Source organism: Neofelis nebulosa, chromosome 8 (assembly GCF_028018385.1).
Source record: "Neofelis nebulosa isolate mNeoNeb1 chromosome 8, mNeoNeb1.pri, whole genome shotgun sequence".
NCBI classification, from domain to species: Eukaryota; Metazoa; Chordata; class Mammalia; order Carnivora; family Felidae; genus Neofelis; species Neofelis nebulosa.
Window position 1 is genome coordinate 51,723,020 of NC_080789.1, and position 16,701 is coordinate 51,739,720.

Sequence of the window (16,701 nt, forward strand, 5' to 3'; positions counted from 1 at the left end):
TTTTAAAGTTTACTCTATCTGGTCTTTAAATCTCTTTCCCTCATTTCTAATACCTTAAATATATCCTTCTTTATGCCTTTCTTCAGTGTATCAAAAAACATAAGATAAAATTTTCCCTTGAGTTTGCTTTCCCTCCAGTTACAAGGGGTTAGCCTTACCATTCCTACCTTAACTATAATGATGTGACTATGATGACTATGTTTTCTGGGATCATCCCAATTTCAAATATTTTACATTATCTCCACTTTGGTTTGTGGTTTGAAACCATGAGATTACATCCAAAAGTCTTCACAATCTTTGCTCTCACTACTACTTCTAAAGAAATTGTTCTCTCACAATTGCCAAGCCCAATGACTGGTTCTTAGTCTTCTGAGTCTTAGCATTTCATAGCCTAGGTTCATTCCTTCTGTGATTTCTATATACTTTGCTCTACATACTAAACTTAAATATCTTCTTTGTCTACTGTGGCATTTCTCAATGTGTCTCAGCGGTAATATCAGCTGCACAGTACATCCCTAGGTTAAGATTCTGAGGTCAGAATCTTTTTTGAATCATTTTTTGAATCATTTTTGAAAATGCTACCTAGAACAATCCACTTCCAGAGCTCTACAGTGAACATGAGTGAATTGTGCACTCCTTGATTTTTATGATGAAGCAACCATGCAATTCATTGTAACTCTGTTTCCCAGAGAGCAATCCTGTGTATTTAGAGTACACAGAACCCTCTTTATTTTTCATGGAACACATATCAACATGTCACAGAGCTAGTCTTTTGCAGAAGTAGTATTCTGATCGAACAAATATTCACTAGAAACATGCTGTGGGGAATATTGATACACCTGAAATTTTAGGTTACAACCTGAAATCTATCAGACTTCCAAAGCTGAAGTAATCATCTTTTTCCCCCAAGCCACATTTAAAACAGCAAATTAATCTTTAGTAACAGCTTTTTCTCAACAGACGGTTGAGAAATCTTTGCAGCTCTTACTGTCTGTAGTGTTTGTTGTCTGTAGTGCTGTTCCCTCCTTCTCATGGCTATTAACATCACCCTAAGGCAAATCCTTCTTAAGTCTCATCTAGATTCACGGCAACCAAGCATAAGAATTAGAGGAAAGCTTTAAAAAACAAACAGACTCGGGGCTCCACCACAATCTTGCTAAAAATCAGAATTTGGAGGGGGGACAGGCTTGGAATTTGTGGTTCTAATGGGCAGCTAGATTTACAAACTACAGACCACAAAGGCTCCATGCCTTCTCTCCTCCCCTTGAGCTAAGCATTTTCAGTTCCCTTCCATCATCTGTTCAAGTGACACAGTTTTGAGATTCCTAACCATCAGTCACTCTTCCCTGCATGTGGTCCATTCGGCCTATGAGCCTTTTAAGGCGAGGGTCTTACACTGAACCACAGAGCACAGCACTCCAGAAATAGGCTGGCCAATTTGTGAGAGAAGTAGGGCTATCGATGATCTATTGTCTCCTGGGCTTATGCTGGACAAGCAAAATCAGTCTCCTCCTTATCCCACCCCTGCAGCAAATCACTACTCACTGTCATCAACCCCAGTCTGCAATAACCGCAAGGCAGTGATCGCCAAGCAGACAAACTTGCCAGAAGCTTAAAGCATTACTTACTAACTGACCTTCTGGTCTCTGTTCTAAATACGTGGCATGCTTCCTGTTCTCTAATGAACTTTCATTGTGAAAGCTGCAATGTATGCCAATCCTTAAAATGCTTTAGTATCAATGCTTCACATGTGTAGTGTTTTTTACACTTACAAAACATTTCAACACTGTTTACTTAATCCTCTCAAAAGTTTTCATGACACAGGTATTATCTTCATCTTGCAAATGAGGAAATTAAGGCTCATAGAGGTTAAGTCGCTTATTTAAGGTCGCACACATTAAATGGGGAAAATTGTGACTTTAACCTCACATGTCTTACACCTTAATCATAGCTTGCTCCACTTTAAAATGCAAGCATAGTCACTCGGCTATCATTAGAAAATTAGCACCAATTAACGCCAGAGCGTGACAGCTACCAGATGGTGAATTACTCAGCAAAAAGAATACTCAGCCAGAATACAAGGAGGCATTACAACATAATATAGGAGCGAAGGAGTGCTGCCTCTAGGAAGAGCCAGACCCGAATTTGTCTGAATTTGGTCCTAGTTGCACCTCTTACTGCCAGTGTTCCCTTGAATAAACTGCACACCTTTTGTGAGCTTTGATTTTCTGTTTCAGTTAAGAAGAATAAAGGAGACAATTTTCTTTAGAGTGCTTAGCATAATGCCTGGTACCTAGTAAGCTCTCAATCAATGGTTGCTTTTTTTTTTTTTTAAATCCCAATTCAAACATGACAGTTTATGAAAATAAGTCTGGAATACCTCTTCTAAAACTGGTGTCCCATCCTTCATCAGTTACCTCCAGGTGTCTGGAAACAAGAGCAGGTGAGGGCTAGAGGCAGATGGAAGACAGTCATGAGAAGGGAGAAAACCTGAAATAATGTTTGAAGTGTAGGCCAAGAGAAGGTTTGCAAATAGGTTTTAGCGAACCTATTTAGACCCCAGTGGTCACCTTTCCTGGAATCGTATCATTATTACCAGTCATTTAGGGATAAAAGAGAAGGCAGTGGGTAACGTATCTACTTGGGTTATGAGTAAATTATTAAATGGACAAGATGAATTTGGGCTCTAGAAAATAAATTTGGAATTGCATTCTATTTCATTCTTTCCAGTTATCACTGGGGAAAGATAAATTTGGGGATAGAAGAATGACATTTCTAAGGTAAGTTTTTAAAATAAATTGTTCAGGGGTGCCTGAGTGGCTCAGTTGGTTAAATGTCCGATGATCTTGTGGCTCATGAATTTGAGCCCCGCATCGGGCTGTCTGCTGTCAGCACAGAGCCCACTTTGAGTCCTCTGTACCCCCATCTCACTGCCACTCCCCTGCTTGTACTCTCTCTCAAAAATAAACTGTAAATAAATAAATAAATAAATAGTTCAATGTTTGTAACACATAAAGACAAAATATTTAATATTTTTTTCTTATCACCCCCTAAAATACATGTTCATCTTTAAAACAAATAAAAAGGTCAGATAAAAAAAATTACCTATAATCTAATGACCCAGAAATAACTACTATTGACATTTGGTACACAACCTTATTCTAAGCTGTTTTATGTTCATGTATTTATAGATATTTGTATTTTATAAGTATGGAGTCACATGTAATTATTACTTTGTAAACTTTTAAATTCGTTTTAAATTTCTTTCCAGATCATTAAGCTTTCTTTTGCAATATTATTTGAAATGTCACATACGTTTTCACTAGGGAGTTCATTTAGCTAGATATTCAAATTAATTTTTGCTCTCATAAAGAGTGATTAAACACATTCTTGTAGCCTTATTTTAATACATTAACATGATGTTTAGCGTAAATTGCTAGCAGCGTATTTGCTAGATTAATGGCATTCAGAATTCTAAGACTTCTGACATAAATCATTAAGTTATTGTCCAGAAACTTACTACCAATCCACACTCCACCTAGCAGTAAAGTGCTAATTTCCCAGACCTTGACCGACACTGAATTTGATGATATTACAAAAACTATCTCTCCTTTTACTTCATTTTTTACTGTTTTTCTTTTTTTTCTTACAGAGAGAGAGAAAGAGACAGCGTGAGCAGGGGAGGGGGCAGAGGGGGAAAGAGAGAGAGAGACAGAGACAGAGACAGAGAGAGAGAATCTTAGGCAGGCTCCATGGAGCCTCACGCGGGGCTCAATCCCACAACCCTGGGATAATGACTTGAGCCAAAATCAAGAGTTGGACGCTCAAACGACTGAGCCACTCAAGCACCCCTTCATTTTTTTTTTATTCTAAGAGATGGAAGATTTTTCATCTTTTACTCATCTCCCAATGCTTGTCTTTCTCAATTGATTTGAATATTAATCTTCCGTTTCTCACATGAGTCGCATATATTCCTCCCAGGTGGCTTGTTTGCCAGTTTTTTTAAAGTGTTTTTGAGCTATAGAAATGTAAAATATTTAGGTAATCCAAACATATATATATTTTTTTTATTTCTGCCTTGGGAATCTTGTTTAGAAAGGCTTACCTCACCCCAATGTTATACAAATTTACCTTTATATTTTCCCCTAGGACTTGTATGGTCTTATTGTTAATATTTTAAATTTTTATTTAACCTAGAATTTTATTGGGGTGTAAGATACTGGGTTGTAAGATATTGAGGGTAGGATCTAAATTTATTTTTTAAATATTTAGCTGGTTACCCCAATACCACTTGTGGTACTTCATTGATTTGATTGGGTACTTTTTATATTTAGCATGTTCACATCTCTGAAACCTAGATGTGTCTATGATCAGTAAGTAGAATTTCACAATTTATATGGCAGGTTTTTTTCCTTGGTGTTGAATAATAATTGAATAATCATTCCTTCAATCAATGTCTTCTTAGATTTGATGAAACACAATATTTAATCATATCCCTATTTCACTAAGAGGTTTTTTTTTTAATTAAGGAATGTACTTTAAATTTTTATAAAACCTCTTCTGGGCACAATTACAATGATCATAGTTTTTCCTAAGATGTTCCAGTATTGAACTATCCATACATTCCTGAAGTAAATCTTACCTTGCCATGGCGTATTACTCATTCAACACATGGCTACATCTCTTTTACTAGTATCTTATTTAATGGGGCGCCTGGGTGGCTCAGTTGGTTGAGTGTCCGACTTCAGCTCAGGTCACGATCTCACAGTCTGTGAGTTCGAGCCCTGTGTCGGGCTCTGGGCTGATGGCTCAGAGCCTGGAGCCTGCTTCCGATTCTGTGTCTCCCTCTCTCTCTGCTCCTCCCCCGTTCATGCTCTGTCTCTCTCTGTCTCAAAAATAAATAAACGTCAAAAAAAAATAAATAAATAAAATAAAATAAAATAAAAAAATAAAATAAAATCCTTACATCTAGGTCCCTCCTCCCCCAAGGTGGCTCAGTCTGTTGAGCATCTGACTCTTGATTTCAGCTCAGGTCACGACCCCAGGGTCATGGGACTGAGCCTCACATCAGGCTCCACACTGAGCATGTAGCCTGCTTAAGATTCTCTCTCCCCCTCAGCCCCTCTCCCCTGCTCACACACACTCTCTCTCTAAAAAAATAAAATAAAATTAGTAAATAAAATAAAATCCTTATACCTGTTTTTATAATTCCATTTGGTCTATATATTTTCCTTGGAATATCTTCGTCAGGTCTTGGTTTTTGAGGCATTTTACATTGGTCAAAGAAGTTGGTAAGCTTTCATCTATTTTCTGTGATTGACACAGTTTATAATTGCATAGGAGTAATGTTTTTTCCTTTTTCTGTAAAAGATAATTCTCAATTTTTTCTATGGTTACTGGTCAACTAAAGTATTATAACTCTCCTATAGTGAAATTTTGTATCTTACCTAATTAAAAAAAATTACGCTGAGATTTTTAATTAGAATAGGAATACATAGCATATTACATTAATTTTTTTTTCCATGTCTTTGGTTTTATCCAATTTTCATTCCTAGTGTTTGGGACCTATGTTCTTTTCTTTCTCCCTCTCTTTCTTGATTAGGCCTGAAAGAAATGGTCAATTTTATTGGTCTTTTCGAAGATCAACCCCTTGGTTTTATTTAATAGGTCTAATTGTTTTTATTTTTCAAGTTAATTTATCTGAGTGCTTTTAAGACCTTCTCCTTGCCTTTGATTTTCATCAGATTTGCTGTGATGTACCCAGATGTGGTTTTTTTATTTTGTTTTGTTTTTTGTATTCACCCTGTTTCAGATTTATAGCACTTTTTAAATCTTGACTTGAGGTGTTTTTTTTTTTTTTCCTCCGTTTGTGAAAATTCTTGGCTATTATCTCTTCAAATATTGCTTCTTTCCCATTACCTGTTTCTTCCCTTTCTATGGCTGTAATATGTCATTCCTGAAACTGTAATTCTTGTATTAGCTTCTCAATAACTTTTCATTTTTTTAGCTCCCTTAGCTTCAGTCTGAATATTTTCTACTTACCTGTTTTTCTGTTCACTAATCCTGCTTTTTTTCTCTCTTGTATTTATATTTCATGTATGGCATTTTTCAGCCCTAAAACTACTTTATACTTTAAAATAGATTCTAGTTCTCCAGTGAAATTCATTTTGTCATCTATTTTTTTTTAAATATGTTCATCAGAGTTATTTTAAAGTCTGTGTCTGATGACTTAAATATCTGGATATCTGGGCCATCTGTAGACCTGTTTCTTTTGTTAGTTTATTTCCCTTAGTCCTTCACTTTGGTATACCTGGTAATTTTTGATGAATGCCAGACATTGTGTATGAAACACTGGATGCTGGATAATGTCACCTTCTTTTATAGATGGTTCATCCTATCTTCTGATAGGTAGCTAGAGTGGGGAGGGGAAAGGGAAGACCACCTTAATCTAATCATGGACTTGAGGCTGGGCTGAAGGTTTTGATATATTTGGTTTTCCCTTGCTTTGCACCCACAATTTGGTGTGCTGAAGCTTGAGAGAGCATATTGCTAAAATTCTAGGAATGTAAGAGTCAGTTGCTAAGTATAGGCATTATTAAAAATAAGTTATATAAATTAACAATTAAATAAATTACATTAAAAGCAAAAGTAATACTCCCAAACTCACCATTTCTAATTTTTTTTTACTAAATTTAACTGTTATCTGTGTTCTTTACATCTGTTGTAGGTGTATACAGAGAAATTATATAATGAATGGTGTTACTACGCATCTCTTCCCAACTCCACATTCGGTGAGGTCACATTTGTAGCTTGAAATATGGCCCATGGTAGAAGTATTTGCACACAGAAATCAGCAAACACTACAAATCAGAGCTTGACTTACTGTTCTTTTGGTTTGTTAAGATCAGTTGTTCTCAAATGGAGGTGATTTTGCACACACACCCCCCCCGCCCCTGCCCCGCGGGTATTTGATATTATCTGGAGAAATATTTCTTTGTCAGCTTGTGGGGGTGGGGTGGGAGGGCTGGGAATGAGACTAGTGCTACTGGCATCTAGTGAGTACAGGTCAGGGATGCTGCTACACATCCTACAATGTATAAGGCAGCCCCCTGTAACCAAGAATTATCCAGTCCAAATGTCAATAGTGCCGAGGTTGAAACCCCCAGGTCTGCTGGTATCTCTCCTTCTGAATGTCTGGCAATTCCCTGGAAGGAAAGGTGGGCACTTTACCCTAGTTTATTTTATTGTTTTTGTTATTTTTCTAGCATTTTGAGTTGACTATTTAGTTCAGTTATTTTTACTCTTTCTTATATTTAATAATAAAAAATATTTGACTATGAACTTCTCTTTTGATACAGCTTTGGGTAGCTGACTCTTATTTTTTTTTGTCACTTTTTGCTCTTTTAATGTTTCCTTGTATAAGGTTCCAGCCATAGACATTTCCATCTCTTCCTTAGTTGGGACAAATATGCCTTTGCAGTTGCAAGCAATGCTATTGTTGAAATAAGCATCCAAAGAAAGTTCTATGAGTGATCTACAGAAAACACTTTAGAAAGTGTGGTAGGAGATAACAATTAGGGGAGTCTATCACCAAGTATCTATTTATACTTCCCCCATTCCAGTATCAACTTGAATCATTTAATGCTACAATTATTCTCGACGTAACTGGAATTAAACCATTTATCTCACAAATAGTTGAGTACCAAGGATAAGCAAAGTCCTATGCCCCTGCACTGGGTGGAGATGTGGATTACAAAAATCCTAAATCATGACCTACTCTCTCAAAAGTTTATAGATTTGTTAAGGAGAGACTTTCCGCTAACTAATGTATTTAAACTCTCAGCTACTCATGTAAGTCACATTATTTGGGGAATTTAGAATCTATACTAAATTTGTTTTTAATTATTCAGCAGAAACTAAAACTATTTTGGGTATGGATCACTAGGTCCAACGATATTATAAAATGTGGTAATGCTGGAATCAAAAGCAAACTATACTGACTTAATTTTGAGAACTTTAGATTTGCCTGCTGTTTATACTTTACCATGCAAATTTGCTTAAAGCTGCACAGTTTTTTACAAACCTTACTTTTTATACTTGTATCTTTATATCTTTTACAGCATGCTTATGTAATTATTTCATTTGCTACAGCAGTGCCATGAGTTAGAAAGGGTTGATATTATTTTCACCATTTTAAGATGAGAAAAATGAGATGAATACTTAAGGAACCTGCGTATGGTTATACAGCAAGTCCACACGGGAACCTCCACCACCTTCCATCTGGTACTCTGGATGGCTTCTGCACTTGTGTTTGATAATGTGATGGGTTACTTATCCACGTAGAAGACACACTGAGGACATGAATCTGAATGAAAATTTATGCAGTCTCCTTGAATCAGTGACCACGTTTTGAAAGAATTATTCATTCACAGGAAGAGGCAGCTTTGTGGATGGCCTTGGAATCACTCGCTAAAACTTGCACATTATTTTTCAGAAGATGCCCTTCCATAGTTTCAAAGTCTGTGAACTGTCATAATAATTACTCATTAATATTCTGGTTCATATTCATGCAAACAAGATAATTTACATGAATCATAGTTAAAACTCTGCCTACTGTTTTTCCCAGTTTAATCTAACTATCCATTCTAATTCATTAAGAAGAATCTAAGCTATTTCTGTCCATATTTGGAAAATGAATGAAAGAACTGGGATTGTGATTTAAGTAATAAAGGGCAAGATTGCTCTGCCCCCACTTTTCTTCTTGCAAAACACAAATACACACACACGCACCCAAACTCCCTTCCAGCTATCCAGGGATTTTATGTGTAGGCATTGCTCCAATTCCTTTCTGTGTCAGGAAATGCAGTTATAATTACCTTTGCATATTGTTAAACTCTGAATCATGACTTGCTATAGTTTTCTGGTTTCTCAAATGGAGTTGTTGTTTGTTTTATGTATGCTATTTATGCTTTTCTTTCTTGTCTTGTCTTTCTTTCTTCCCCCACCCCCACCCCCAGCAGTTTAACGAGTCAGGCATTAGCAATGTTTTTTTGCTCCCTATCTTTGCCAGTAGCTCCAGGAAGTACATTTCTTTCAATCTAGCTGTGGTCTTGCCCTAAGCTTTCAGATGAAATGTAGATAGAAAAGTTAACTCCCTCTGTTACAGATACTTGTCCTGTAAATCACTGTTTGTGGGGACAAGACAGGAAGGGTCAATGGGATGAGAGAAGTCAATTTTACATTCTCTTCAAAATAATATATGAGTTATGTAGATATAACTCCAGTTTAAGCCACTATTCAGAAATCTAGTTCATTTCAGAGCAGTTTCATTGTACTGAAAAGTTTACTTGGATTAAGGATTTAGAATGAGGTGAAGGGCAATTCGAATCTTCTAAATTCAAGTTAAATGCACTTTGTTAAAGGTTAGAAAACATTTGCTGGAATCATGAGCAATTTCTAGCTAGAGTTCATAAAAAGAAAGCTAGAAGTTAAGTTCCTATTACTCTTCCTGGTAGGATTCCATAGTGACCGGAGTGGTTTATGAATAAATACTATACGGATAGCATTTTAAAGGGTTGAGAGAATAGGATTTGAATAGACAGTAAGAATGGAAAATGGCCCTCCCTTTTACATCTCCTCCACTCACAACCACAACACACACATGTTCCCATATGCACACAGGCACACCCGCAGACACAATATTGTAGCAGAAGGGGAAAAGTTTATGTGGAAAATCTCCTTTAATGATAAGTGGAATAGCATCCGTGGAATAGCATAGCTGAGTAAATTGTGTGTGGCACCGAACTGGAATTTCTTCAGTGAAAAGGCTTATGTTCTTAAAGAGTTGAAAAACTGCTTAAATTTTCTAGTAGCCTAGAATAAAATTGCACAGGAGGCTCATGTGAAATGCAGCATGTGTGAATACTTTGGCAGCAGAGTTCCATTTGAAATGTAGCAACACAGCTGAAGCAGTGACTCATCACACTAATATCTACTGTTAACAGACAGACTCCCTCTCAGAAAGCCTGTACTTTCTCACATTTTAAGGAGCTTCTTAGGCTGTTGTGATAGCAGGATATGTTCCCAAAACTTTGTCAGGCCACTTGACTTTAACATTTGTTGAATATCGGCCATAGGCCTTTTCCTGTATTCAGTTCTTACACCTGTTCGGTTTTATTTTGCCCCTTTTCACAGGTGATAAGGCTGAGGTCACACATCTGGGCTAATATTCAGTTGGTGCCACCAGTTGCTTTTAGCCCTTGCCTGTTCTGAATTTTTGATGAAGGGGCACCTGGGTGGTAAGCGACTGATTTCGGCTCAGGTCGTGATCTCACAGTTCATGAGTTCAAGCCCCTCATCTGGTCTATGCTGACAGCTCAGAGCCTGGAGCCTGCTTCAGATTGTCTCTCTCTCTTTCTGCCCCTCCCCTGCTCTCTCTCACCCTCTCTCAAAAATAAATAAACATTAAAAATATTTTCGAGATAGAAGGAAAAGACATTTAAGATAGCTCATGTCAGGGAGCCCGGGTGGCTCAGTTGGTTAAGCATCGACTCTTGACTTTGGTTCAGGTCATGATGTCACGGTTTCATAAAATTCTCTCTCTCCCTCTGCCCTTCCCCGCCTCCCCCCCGCCCCCCCCCGCCCCCCCGCCGCCCCGCTCCACCTCTGCTAGTGCTCTCTCTCAAAATAAATAAATAACATTAAAAAAAAAAAAAAAGATAGCTCATGTCAGTTGGCCTCAGCTTCTCAGAAACGTATAGAGAGAATTCAAAAAAAGTGGTGAAAATCTGGAATACAGTTACTTGAGAAAATGTAATGGGGGCGGTCAATGTGAAAATAAAATGACCTTCAAGTTTCAATAACTAGAATCCTGCCCATGAACTCTGCTGCTGTTCTACCTCACAGATGCTGAATGGCCTGATGGCTTCCTGGACATTACTACATCTTCCTGTCGGGATTCCAAGGGACTTCCCTAAAAACAACCAGTGTGAAGCTGAGTCCTTACTGATGGCCTGCCATGATGGGTCTATCTACCTTTGGTTCAGCCCTCCCTGGATTGGAATGGTTTTCAACTGTCAATTCAACTACTACAACGAAGAGCAGATTTTTCAAGGAACTGAGGTGGGCGCATGGGTGGGCGCACGCACATGTGTGTGTGTTCCATTCATTCCATTCATTTCTATTCAGGAAAATAACGAGACTAGAGTGACCAAAATAAATTATTAAAACTTTATCTTCCTTTAATTCTTTACCTTTCTTCTTGCCTAAAAGTTTGAGTGTTACTATTCTAAATCTATTTGTATACTGGTATGTGATCTTCTCAAAGCATTTATCCTCTCTCAGTTTCTTCAACTGTAAAATGTGCTGTTGTTATGAAGATTAAAAAGTTGAATTTACATAAAGCACTTATAACCATGCCTGCCATATTAAGTGCTATGTAAATGTTAGTTCTTGTATTATTATTATATTATTCATGACCCTGTATAAAATGAGCTGTTTATTCAGTGAGAGGCCTGATAAGTTAATGCATACAGAATAAAAACTATCCTATATGTTTCTTCCAAGTCTTAAAATTATTAGGAGTTGATTATACATGGATAATGCTGAGGTTTATTAGCTACCAAGGAAAAAAGTTTCCACTGAGGCTGTCATACCCTTATTGCCTTCTCTTTTCACCCCCAGAAATCTATCTTCTACCCTGTTGTGGCTTACTTCCCATTTTCATCACGCTACTGACTTGTCTGAAATTTCTCCATAACCCATCTAACAAAGTTTAGACATGAATCTGACCAACAAACAAATACTTAGTGATTATTACATGCTAAGGGCTAGAGATAGAAACATGAGTAAGGCCTGGCCTTGCTGTGGGAGTTCCCTTACTAGTGGGCAGACAGGCATATAGACGGGTAACTGCAAAACAACATGGGAAGTACATGGATGGAGGTGGACACAAGGTGTCGTGGGAGCAGAGATAAAGGACACCAAAGTTCACCCTGGAAGGCTGAGTCTGGGCTTCCTAGAGGAAGAGATCCCAGGGCTTAAAGGGTTTTAGTAGGAATTTAAACGTCCTCTCTGGTATCTCAGGGCCTTCTTAATTGGTCCCTTCTAACCCTCCAGCCAAATCTCCCACTACTCCCAACATAACTCACCTCCCCACTCCTACTGGACCAGTCTCCTAACTGTTTCCTTGCAAAATCCACTTTTGATCCTATCTCCAATTCTTCTTCTCCATGGCATTCTCTATCAGGCATCCTCTACCTGGAAAAAACGAAACCCTTCTCTGCCTGGTAAAGTGTGGTCTCATCAACTCTGCGACAACTGGTCCAACTTTGATGCAGTCACATACCCCTCCTATTACACATGAACGCATTTCTAACAGACACATCCAGATAGACAGTGGCATTATTTTTCCATATTTTATCATTGTTCATTCTGTTTTTCCTATCACTCCAACAAAACTGTAAGTACCTTAAGGAAAAAATAGTTCATAAATTTATTATATTTGTTCCACAACACCTGGCAAAGTGTCAGCCAAAGCAAATATAAGTGGTCAAAAATACATTCTGAATTACATTATTTCACCAATGCCTTCTCTGGTTTATCTGATGTGCAATAAATTCATTTTATGAAATTTTAGAAGTTCAAATAACCAGAGGGGAGAACATTCTTACTTCTGTCGGCTAATTTACTAACTGAAACCCAGGAATACTACATGAGAAATAAACTAGGTTGGTAGAGTTTGTGTATGTGAAGAAAATGTGAACCATGGAATAAATTACACATTTGGTTTATACGCAGTCCGTGAATAAGGTTCTTGTACTTGGTAAGCGGTAAGAAAGCAGTATATTGTTGAAAGGGAGCATACTCAGGGTAGAGCACAAGTTTGAAAATGAAAGGAGAATAATTGAATGGCCTTTTTTGTAAGGAAATATTATGTATACAGATATTAGTCAAATGAAAGAAGAGAATTATACGCATGTGAATGCGCATGCACATACACTATGAATACTGATAACAGAAATGGCAACTGGGAAAACAATCTTTTCACATTGCTAATGATTGGGCATTTTCAAATTCAGCACTTCTTTCTTTATTTTACCTTATTTTTTATCTGTTTCCCTCGCACTATTATCTCTCATGTTGTTACTTTATTTGGTCTCTTCTGCCCCATCTTCTTCCCTTACTCCCTGCTCCCTAACAATCAAACAAAAACCCCATACACTTTCTCACTCACACACCCCTTTGGTTCCCTGCACCTTGTGTCCAAAGTATGAAACCAACTATCTCAACAAGTTGTCTGTTAGTGATGCCATTACTTCACTAAACTAGTGAGTGGCCTTCAAACTTACTCATGAAAGTCAATAAAAGAATTTTGGGAAAACACATATATTGGGATATATATATGTGTGTGTGTGTGTGTGTGTATAATCTGGGAAAATATGTATTTGTATATATACATTCTGTGCTTTTTATCAATTTATTGCCTCTCTGTCCTCTAGCCTTCCCTACTCTGCTAAAAGGGAGCTGGGACCTTTAAACATTTTTTTCTTTGTCAGCTAACATGATATTAAACTTTGTCAGCAGAGGGCACAGGACAAAGACCATGGAAGAGCAAGGTGTGTTCCCCTCCTAGTTTCAGGATGTTTGCTCAGCAGGCTCCTGCAGAGCGTGTGGCTTCTCTAGCATCTGGCTTTTGCAGGGCACGTCGCTTCTCTTCTTCTGGGCCCTTGCTGTGTAGGTAGCTTCTCCAAAGCCAGGTTGCTGCAGAGTGAATGGCTCCTGCCGCAGCCGGCCCCTGACACAGACAGCTCTCCCAGCGCCCGGCCTCTGCCCCACACACCACTCTTCTGGTGACAGGCTCCTACAGCACAAGCAGCCTCTCTGGTGCCAGGTGCTGCTTTCGGGGCCAGGAATCAGCAGCACCTGGCAGCCAGCAGCTTCCCGTGGCGCCCCCCCCCCCCAACCCAGGTACTTTTGCAGTGGAGTATCTACACTGAGATACCTCCCTATACACAGCTTTCCCCAGCACTTCAGAGGGCAGATTTCCAGAAAGTCGCACAGTCATGGCACTGCGGTGATTTCTCTGCTATTTTAGGTACAGCCATGCCCTCTCCAATAAGACCCAGATCTCAGCCCCTGGGAGAGGAAAGTGGGGAGCGGGGCACACGGGGAGCTTTTCCCTGGGCTCTATCTCAGCCCTAGTGGTCATGATTCCTTCTTCTATTTGTGAGTTCTGTATTCTCTAGAATTTCTATTTACTCCCTGCCAGCCAATCCCTCATTACCCCAATCCTCTGTTAGAGGGAGTAATTCTTTAAATTATACTTTTCCTGTTCAAATTACTGTGTGGTTTACTGACATATACTCCCTTATATATTTTAAAGTAACCGCTAACATTTCTTATCAAAATTTCAATAATTGAAAAAATAAGTGACTTTTCTGGTGTCTGTAAATAGATTACATGCTTAAAATACATTTTTGTCAAAACCTTAAAAAGCTACATATTTAGATCATCTAGGAAGTGAAAAAGTCCACCATATAACCTCATTGGCAAAGGAAGTCCTCTCTGTTGTATCGATCAATCAAATCAAACTATCAAAAAAAAGAGTTTCATTTTTAAAATTTAAAGAAATATGTGGATACGTATTCTTAGGACAACCATCTCACTTAAGGAGACAGGTAGAAAATGAATAGACAGACACCAGATAACAGATGGAGAGAAAGATAAGCGGATAGCAGTCTTACCAAAACTATCATTTTGCTTGATGCCTTAGAGATGCTATCCCAGGACAATAAATCATAGTAAGATTTGGGATGGGTGAAAGGTATGATATCTTCTGTAACGCGGGAGAAGGGGATTATGATAGAGGAGATAGGAAGAAAGAGGCAGCTGAGCACAGACTCTCTCACGCACCTGAGTTTCAGGGACGCATACATACAGAGGTTGAGGGCCAGAAAACTGATTCCCTCAAAACTGTCTGTGCCCTGTGGCCCCTGGAAAGTGTTGGTGGACACCTTGCTGTCTCCAGTATGAAGAGGGCAGCACTAGACCAATGAATGAATACATTCTATAATCAAGGCTAAAGCATTCCCCCCTCCTTAAATTGACAAGATAAGAGGAAGCATACAATTTAAAAATAGGGTGAGGGAGAAATAGAATAAAAATATTAACCCATATTCCTTAGAAACTTAGAAAAAGTAAAGGTTTCCCTACAAGAATGCTAAAGGAAATAGACATAATGTCACATCAAATGTGAAACTCCTTGAATCTCACCAGTACCTATGTTTAAATAAAGGTTTTCAGTATTTGTGACTCAAAATCTCACATGGGTTAAATCCTTCATTTATAGTGGTTCTGTTTCTTATTTAAAACAGTAAGCTCTCCTTAGATCCACTACTCTACTGAATCACATGATAGGGAAAGAGATGGGGAATCTTAAACAAAAGGCAAGGGGGATGTGGCCAATTTTTACCATTTGGGATATTAACAAGTTTAACATGGCTCAGCAACTATCTTAAGTGTTATATCAACTATTATGACACAAGCTAAAGGTGCTGAAATATAAAGATGTGTGTTTTCTGAGAGGAAATGGGTGACAATTTGAAGGGCTGGTTTTTTTTAACATGAAGAATAAATACATAAGAATTCAGAACAGATTCTCAACCAACACTAATGTGCAATAAGGTTTATGCAAGTTAAGAAAGGTTTTAAACTTTTTAAAAAAATTTCAAGGAAACTACTGTTTCCTGTTATTTCTGGAAAATCTGTAAATGCAAGTGCTTTAAAAGGGAAACATTTATGGAGAGATATTAAGTATGTTTTACATGCTACACGTATCAGATTCTTGTTTGTTCAATTCCCCTAAGAAATTTGTAATTTTGCTTTAAATAAATGACATTTACCCTCAATTAAGGTTTCTGTCTTTTCATTCCCCTAAATCAGCATCCCGGTGGGAAGTACAGGGCTTCTAGGATTTTCTACACCTAGATAAATAAATTTTGGTGAAGATTTTCCTTTCTTGAATAAGATCCATAATCTCCAGAATACACTGGCTGAATTAACGATTTGGGCGACAAAGCCTATGCACTGCTTGTTTCATAGGAAACTACTGGGAATCTTCAAAATAAAGATTGTGGATCAGTGCAAAAACTGTCAAAATCACATTACATAATCTGTTTACATATGTACAACTATCTGTTGGAAGTCCCGTGTTACTTTTGATACAGGTACTGCCCTTCCTCGCAGAAGTATGAGTAATCAACTAGGTGGCTATCACTCAATCTGAAGGATGCACACGAAGAACTTTCACCACGGCCCAACCAATAAATTCAGGGCCATCACGTGATAACGGAAAAATCAACAACGATATAAATGTTTCTGTGCCCACCAAAATCTCTTTCATAGCCCTTGTAAGCACCATGGTTAATTGCGATGAACAAGTGAACACTGTGAATTTTAAAGGTCCAAACAGGGCAAAGTCAGCCAGCCTAGCAAGCTGGTAATTTATTATGAAAGTCAGTAATTACTCTTGTGGGGAGAAAACAGAAATAATAGAAATAAGAGAATTTAGTAGTATGAAGATTCTTTTTTTTTTTTTAGCAGTACTATAAAGATTTTATTTTATTTTATTTTTTTTTTAATTTTTTTTTTTTCAACGTTTTTTATTTATTTTTGAGACAGAGAGAGACAGAGCATGAACGG

The 16,701-nt window shown here is 37.9% G+C and overlaps 1 protein-coding gene across 3 annotated transcripts in view; it reads right to left on the reverse strand.

The window, feature by feature from the left end:
• MSRB3 (methionine sulfoxide reductase B3) overlaps positions 1 to 16,701 on the reverse strand; it is a 175,638-nt gene that overhangs the window by 107,933 nt on the left and 51,004 nt on the right. The window lies entirely within an intron of this gene.